Consider the following 8,528-nt stretch of genomic DNA (forward strand, 5'->3'; position numbering starts at 1 on the left):
AGAAGATACGAGACAGAAGACACACCAGAAAATAATCTAGAAGAGATAAGGTGGCTCCCTTTTTACAATTTTATTCTGAATAACTGATTGCTTGACAGCTTAGCATACTTTGAAATAAAATTTTGATAGCAGGACGATGCAAAGAATGAAGGAGGTGTTCTGATTCTTCTTTTCTCTCCTCTTTCTTCATTGCTCTTTCCTTTTTACGAACATTACATATACAGCAAGTGGGTTCAAGAATGCCAGGAGAAAACAGGAGTCTTTAGAAACTGAAGCAGCTAATAGTTTGATGGGCTGCAAGATCTCCATATTCCAAGCCATTATAGAAAAGCATTTCCTGGAGCTGAGAATATAGCTGCCAATAAGCAACATTGAGCATAAAAGGGTTACCAAACCATAAGCAGATTACAGTGCAATGCCCTTTCATTTATTCTGAAAACACTGTGGGAAACATATGGAAGCAAGAATAGGAAATCCATTTTGCTCCACCTAAGTCCAGCTTTTAAAATATATCACCTATTAATTAAACTGATGAAAAGAGAAAAATGAAAAGAGGTAACTTCAGGGAAACTAGCAGGAAGCAAATAGCGCAGAAATAGTTTTAAAATCAAAACATTTCACTCAACTGAAAATGTACAGCTATAAATTTGAACTATTTTTTATATTTCATGCCTGGATTATCATGGCCCTTTTCTATTATTTTTTTTACTAACTGCTATTAATATATTTCAGAAGAAGAAATATGTACCCCAGGTATTAAAGAAAGTTTGTCCTGTAGAGCCCTTTGTCTTAAAGGTTTAAATTCTAATCAGAACTGAGGTTGGAAAGGATGGATTTTCTATTTTATTTCATAATAAAACACTTTCCAGAACACTACAATGACAAAACAAAAATGATTGAAGAAATAGTCATGGTTCTGGCCTCACAATGCCCAATGTATCACAGATTTAATTTTTCATTTAATGTTGTCCTTTCCAATTCTACTTGTGTAATGTTTTGCTAAGGTGAGAATTGCTTTATTGGTGCACACAAAAAGCCTATCTAACTGAACAAAGAGCCTTCAATTACAACCCAAAGGAAATATTCAAGGAAAGACCATCAGAAATGGGACTAAAAGCACAAAATTGTCCACAGCACTGTGTTACTTAGGTTTTCTTTCCTTTTAAATAAGACATTCTCTCCTTCCCCCCAGTAAAACCAAGCATGTGTAAGAATGAGAAACACCTTACACATTTTCAAGGTATTTCTCACAGGCTCAAAAGGCTGTAATCACACAAAACACTTGGACAAATTGCAGCTTTTTGAAACTGTAAGGGGTGACACTTCTCCAAGATAAAAACGTATGCACCCCTTAAATAGGAAAGCACTTAGAATATAGCTAAAAGGATGTCCAGAAAAATCAATACACTCTGCAGAAACAAAAAAATCCACCACTACGGCACAGAATGTTTCACAAACTAAAAGGAGAATGGTGATTTAAGTGACAATTTCTTGAATTCTAAACCATTGCAAATTTCAAGCAAGTTTCTTAATTTCTTATTAAAGTTTTCAATACTGAGTCAATACAAAGTACACTGATTATTTTGACAGAGTATTAACTAAGGCAGTAAGACAAGTCTATTGGGATGTATTTTAGAAGAGGAGACATTCTTGTGCCTTAAATTTCTGTTTTACAAGTACTTCCTGTACTTACATATGTACTCATACTGTATTTCATGAACAGTTTTCCACTAATTTTGAAAGTCTTATGGATGTTCCTGGAAGAATCCAAGTTACTATTCAAAAATTCTTCAAAATGAATCCTGTTATCAAGTAAGACATCGGAATTTCAACATCGATTGTACTTACAGCTGAAGAGGTAATTAATTGGCAAAGTGTCAATCTCTGAACAGATTGAAATCAATTCCTTTATCAACTTTATAGAAATTAGTCCTCTGGGAAAATGCCAGCATAGTCCATAAAACAATTATTCTTCAGCATCCCTGCTTGACAGTTATTCTACCTTGCAGTAAGACAGGAAGGTGTATTTCTTCCTTTTTTCTTCCCTTTTTTTGAGTACATTTTGGCATTTCCTTTGAATTCTTTTCAACTTCCATGATCACTAAAGAAAAAGGTGCAGGTCAAGTCTAAAAATTCCGAAAATCTGGATAAGGCTGGCTATTTTTGATAAGTGAAGCTGCCATATTTTGAACTATTGCAAAATAGTGAAAACAAAAAGTCTGTTCTCAAAGTAATTTTAGGGGAACATTAGCGGTTTCAATCATTTTTAAAGCTGTGAAAATTCTCTAAGTCATCTACAGTAGAAGATACCAACAAGAATATAAATTGACTTGGGGGAGGGAACAGAAGAAAAGGAAAAAAAATGAAATGGGATAAAAAGCCTGACGGGAATTCAATCCTCTCGATATTTTTTGTCTTTTGTTGGTGATATTGCGCTGCTAATGAGTGGATCATTGGCAAGGCTGAAGTGGTGACAGCCCAGACCCAGATTAATATTCAGGCACAGGGGAATGCTTAAGGAGGGGGTGCTCAGACACTCAGTAATACCAGGGTAGATCAGAAAGGTAGAGCATTTCTGGTAAGACCAGAAATTAAATAAAGCCTGCTATTTCCCAGAAAATATGGCAGCCAGCCTGAGGGAAGACAGATTGACACTTGTTCAAGCCAGGTTCATTCTGATCTTCATAACCCCATGCTTTTAACTTATCAGACCCAAATAAAAGCAGAAGACGACAGAGCTTAAACACGTGTCCCTCATTTTCCACTTGGGCACCAAGTCTGCAGCAACAGGTACTGAAAGCATCCTTCTACTCTACGATACTAAAACATTTGATATGGATGACAGCAATGGGGAGGGAGAAACAGGTTCTTGTTTTGGTGTTACTCGAGCCTGCATTGACAGAAAATGCACGGTAGATTAATATAACACCAAATTCTCTCCTGCTGTTGGTATTGATGATTGCCATAGGTTGTGCAAGCTTTTTGACTGCCCATTATTTGCCACTATCTGTACCACTTTGGCAACGCTAAATTTGGAATATGCTACTTAAATGTTTAACAAGCATTTTCTTCTCCAGGACCTAAAGAAATAGGAAATAGAAAAAGGCAATGGACTTAAAATGTCCAAACCTGATGATGTCTTAACTCAGAAGCGTTATGGCAAAACATGCAAAATGCTCAAAGAAAAATAAGACCTTGTAATAACTACTCCCAGAATTCTCAAGTATTTTTGTCACCACCCTTGACAAAAGTTGCCTTGAGAGTTGTGTACTCCTCGACTAGAATCGTATCAGCAAGCAGCCACAAAAAATACTGCATCTGGTGCTCAGCAATCACTCTGAGCTCAGTTAACTTGAAGCAGAACTTTCTGTTATTACAGTGTGTAGAACTGCAACATTCCTCAAGACTGTTTGCTTCTGGAAAGCTATGCAAAGTTTGCAGTTCCCCAAAATGCACTATGCTGTGCCAAAGAGATTGTCAAGAACCAGGTAAGTAAAAGTATACACAACAGAACAAATTAAAGCATCTACTGCCAAAAATGGTATGTATATTGTAAATTGCTAGTGACTTGAGAGATGATGAAATAAACAGTGAGAAAAAACACCTCTCTTCTGCATTTGTATTGTGACATGAACAAATTCTAGACAACAGAGAGGTACACAGTTATTTCAAAAAAGTTGCATTACCAACATTCCCAAAGCAGGAATATCTCACGGCCAAGAAAGCATATTTTTCTCATTTCTGTACAGCCTAGTATCTCTAAATTAATGGCACTGCTTTTCTTACCCTCATCACTATTTTTTCAGCAGTATTTTACTCCACAAAGAGTTCATATAATGCCAGGTTCTTGCACGCGTTCATGCATTCAACATTCTTTTACCCCTTTGCTTTGTGTAAATGTCAAAGCTATTCCCTTTGAAAATGACTTTGGCTTAGAAAAGTTTTACTACTTTCCTTCTAAAAAACGAAAGAAAGCAAAAGCCAGTTAGTACTACTGGCATAATGAGGTTTGACTGAGCAGTTGGTAGGCTTCTATCAGAAGCATTTCTCTAAAGAAATATTTTCTCTTACAAAGTCAGTATCAAATTTGCCTGGTTTTCCTACAATGATTAAAAGATTAGAGGTTATAGGTTTCTCATGCATTTGTAAAGATTAAAACTGAACTTCATAGTAAATATAACAGTCTTCCATAAAGCATGGTTTGATAAAAGAGGTAACTTTGAGAAGCGGTTAAGTGATGAAACCAGTAAAATAAGGTAAGAAAGACATTCCAAACACTAGGATCTGCAGTCCATAAAAGCAACATCAATTCCTGTTGGTGTACACACATCAGAAGGAAGCCCTCACAAGCTGTGTAACACAAAAATCAGTGAAGGTGTAACCTGGAAATTACATTTGTGGGCTCAGATCGCATTCATTGTAGCATCACACTGTTGGAATCTAGTAAGTACAATAATTACTTACAACACCAGAATGATCTCTAGGTGTTCACAGAATCATGTAGTTCCATTTGTCTTCCTCTTTCCAAAAAGATGAGGTAGGCAGAAGAAAATCTAGGCGGAGAAAAATAACAGTGCAAAAAGATCAGAACCAGGCATTGAAAAAAATCTTGAAAGCAGATTGCTCAGTCTATTCAGATACAACTCCTTTCCATTTGTCCTGCGATTCCTAAGCTGAAAGAAGGAAGGAGATGGAAGGGTGTCCCTGCACAACCCTCACCTCAGCTCCTTCCACAACTGCAAGTTACAAAGTTACATACATGGCAACAAATACTGCAAAGAAAGAGGGGAAACGCATACGAAATCTGAATAGATAAACTCTCCAGAAACACCACAATACAAGACAGTATTTTTTTCTTTTAAACAGTGCATTTTCACTATCTTTGGCTAGCCATAATTGCACAAAGGACAGAGAATTGAAGAACTGCTCTGCCAGAGGAACAACTTAAGCTAAGAAGTATTGCCAAAGAGTAACATCAACTATATCAGTGAATAAAGCCTTGTATCACCACTAAACATCCTTCAACAAACGGAGCAGCTTTATACAAAGTTTCAAACCCTTACCATTGGAGTGGTTCTCAGCCCTTTTCTATTTTCAGGCCAACAAATTTTTTTTTTTTGGTCAAAGAAAGACAGACCTGTACTTAAAGAATCTTCCCTGCTGAGACAGTATGTGTCTACTTTGGGAACCAAACAAGTTGACTACAGTCACTGTAAGAAAGAAAACATAGTGCTGGAAGGCACTTGCATGCATACATAAAGGGAATATCTAATATCCTGTCCTTTAATGTTCTCATCTTTTCTACTAGCTGCAGGAACCTTCCACCAAAGGTGGAAAAAGTCATGCTATCACCTTCTGTTTTGTAAAGAAAATGTAAAATCATACTGCGGTGGCCTAAAATCTGCAATAACTTTCATTATTGGGTCACGTTATGTTTAGGTAACCTTCCTTACCATACCCTGAAACACTGAAATACATCTAGAAAAAAACACAGAACATCAGAATAACTGGGGGCTGATCTTTGTTAAAAGCACTGGTGATGCAGAAGTCCAGATAACTGGAACGGGTTCATGAATATGAATCACCAGCTCACAACAACTTGCAGTTAGCTTGACCATAATGGTTTAATGCAAGATCTTTACATCTCTGTGGCAAGTTTTGCTCGTTCCATCTTCGTGCTCACTGCATTTCTGTGAAACACGGGGTTTTAAAATCCCCTGCCATGGGGTACAGACAACACGATGGCTTCACCCAGGGCCATGCTCGAGGCACGGCTCCATGAAGCCGAAGTGTGGCAGGGGACAAGGCTGTCTGACACAGGCTGGGGTCATTACGGGCAGCTTAGCCCCATCCTGCCTCACGCTCCTCAGCATTGTTCAGCAAGTGGAAAACAGGAAAAGCGCCCGGTGGGAAGGCGATCTCCACGACCAGGAACGCAGCCGTGAAGTTCGGGCTCTGTGGTGGCTTTTGTTTTGGTGTTTAAACCTCCAGCCACACGCAGATGCTGAAGTTGCGAAGCAAAAATATCTCCACAGGACACGAACCGCGACCGTTTCTGGCAAAATTAACGAGCCGGTCACGAGAACACATCTTGTGAGTTGTTTTTAAACAGGACACCCCCCACATACACTATATATATATGTATAAATGGGGTTTCTCTCTCTGTAAAGCCCACACTGACACGACGACGAGTTCAGTGCTTTTCTTCCCATCCACGCTAGCAAGAAAACCCCAGCGACAGCTTCCCCGAAGCCGAGACCGGCCTCCAGCCTGTGCAACGCCACAAGTTGTTGAGCACCAGCAGCAGACCCCAAACCAGACCCCAAACCGCCCCCTGCCCGCTACCACGGGGCTCCCCATCCGCATGGGGGTGCCCTCGGTGCCCCCCCTCCGCCCCTGGGCGGCAGCCTTCCTCCTCCTCCTCCTCCTCCTCCTCCTCCTCCTCCTCCTCCTCCTCTTTCTTCTCCCCCCCCCGCCGCCGCCAAGCCCCCGCTCACCTCTCTCGGTCCGGGATGTGTGTGTGTGTGGAGGGCAGCTTGGCAGCGGCCGCGAAAATAAAAATAAAAAAAATAATAATAATGAAAAAAAAAAAAAAAAAATCCCGAGGGAGGCCCCGGCACCCCCCCTCCTTCTCCCCGCCCCGCCCCGTCCCGGCGGCGGGCAGCGCCCCCGCGGTGCCGGGGATGGCGGCGGGCCCGGGGCGAGCCCTCCCGCCGCTAGCGGGTCGCTAACGGGTCCCCATCGGCCCCGGCCCGGCCCCGGCCCCCGGGCCGGCCGCGCACACCGGGGGAGGGCAGGGGCGGCCCCGCCGCCGGCTCCGCCTCCTGCCGCCGAAGGCCCTGGCGGCGGGGGTGTGCGTGGCCTGCTGTGGGGTTTGTGCTGGTTAGCCCCATGGCAGGGCCCGTCCTGCGCCGTGGGTAGCCCTGTCTGTCTGCAAACCGCAAGGCTGAGCGCTGCTGTCACTCCCCTCCCTCCATTCAGTTGGAATAAATGATCAGGGACACGGCAATTAACCTCCTCTTGGTGCTGTGGCAACCCGTTCTTACCCTTTTAATGGACACACGTACCTTGGCCTTTGCCAGATCCTTCATGTTGCCTTACCTCTGCCACCCAAAGCTAGAATCCTTCGCCAAATTAGCAGCCCGTGTGACGAGTCAGCTTTTCTTCCTACTGATAAAACCGATCTAAGGTAGTGCGAGATCATAGCTGAGGCGTGGTGGTGCAAGTTTGACTCTGCGATGATCTACATAGGGCATTATTTGCCTAATTACTAAGCATAGGAAGCTTACCTTGTGTGGTTTGCCTGCCTGTGCTCTTCCTGGCTGACTTTAAAACATTTACCCACTTTTAACTAAATTTGACTGAGGAGTACAGTTTTCAAAGGCACTAATTGTTTCACACTGTGGACAAATTATTAGCTACGTGGAGAAAAGTGTGTCCCTGAGAAGGAAAACCCACACATTTCACTTCAGGTGGCCAGTCAGTCCAGGCAGGTAGTAGTTTACACACAAATGGCCATCTCAGGCTAAATGTCTGTAAAGTATCCCTGTGAGGTGTGGGGTCAGGTCATTACGAGGTTCTCCTGAACTCAGAGACTGAGCTAAAACATGCCAGAAAAGAAGTCTGAATGTATTAGAAAGGGATAGACACACATACTGCTTGCCAAAATCCTCGTGCAGTCTCCTCCTAAGAGAGTTCTTCATTCCTTCTGGGCAGAAAGGGTGGATAAACACAATGCACCCTTGAAAACAGGAAAGTGCAAGTAGCTAACGTGTCAGATATTTAAGGGGCAGCACAGTCTCTCACAAAGTAGGGCCAAATTGATAACACAACAAATACAGATTGTGCAGTGGGTGTATTTTATGTTTTAAATTCATACCTATGAATTTCTGTGTCCTCAATACTTATGTTGCACCATACCGTCAAAATAAATAAATAAATAAAAATTTTGCTTTCATAATATTGTTTTCATTGCATAAAATTGCCACATTTAAAATAGTGCATTAAATTTATATTCATTAAAGCTCTTCGTATAGGATGAATACTGTATTGACTTCCACCTGGCTTACTCATCTTGTGAGCCAGCTAGATGCCAAGAAGGGCATTTCAGGTTTGTAGGACATTTCTTATTTTAACTTCAGTGGCACTGTTTCAGTTTGGTAGTACTCAGTACTAAATGGGTTGTGGGAAAAATCTGTGTCAGAAGAGAGATTTCTGAATTAATTAAATCCTTCATACTATAGGTACTGTGTATTTGAGTAAAATTGTTTGCTTTTACTTATGCATTTTTCAGAGTACTTTTATATGGAACACTTCGGAAATGCTCTGTGCAGTCTCATCTGTAGAAAGAATTTCTGGAATATCATGGTGGACTTCACTTTTCTAATTGGAAAGTTTAGCTGTAAAATTATGACTACTATGTATAGAAATAGCAATGGCTCTTCCCAGTCTTCCTGTGATATAAAGATTAGTAACGTACGCACTGAAGATACAGTACAGATTGGCACATCCATTGTCTTTTGAGAATC

At 41.2% G+C, this 8,528-nt stretch overlaps 1 protein-coding gene across 1 annotated transcript in view; it reads right to left on the reverse strand.

The window, feature by feature from the left end:
• Positions 1-6,789, reverse strand: part of KLHL5 (kelch like family member 5) — a 55,959-nt gene extending 49,170 nt beyond the window's left edge. The window contains exons 1-2 of the mRNA XM_027457237.3: positions 6,498-6,789; positions 4,465-4,553 (exon numbers count right to left, since the gene is read on the reverse strand). The gene's annotated coding sequence lies outside the window, so the exon portion shown is untranslated. The remainder of the gene's footprint in view (positions 1-4,464; positions 4,554-6,497) is intronic.
• Between the last annotated feature and the right edge of the window lie 1,739 nt (positions 6,790-8,528).

This window comes from Anas platyrhynchos, chromosome 4 (genome assembly GCF_047663525.1).
Source record: "Anas platyrhynchos isolate ZD024472 breed Pekin duck chromosome 4, IASCAAS_PekinDuck_T2T, whole genome shotgun sequence".
Classification (NCBI taxonomy): Eukaryota; Metazoa; Chordata; class Aves; order Anseriformes; family Anatidae; genus Anas; species Anas platyrhynchos.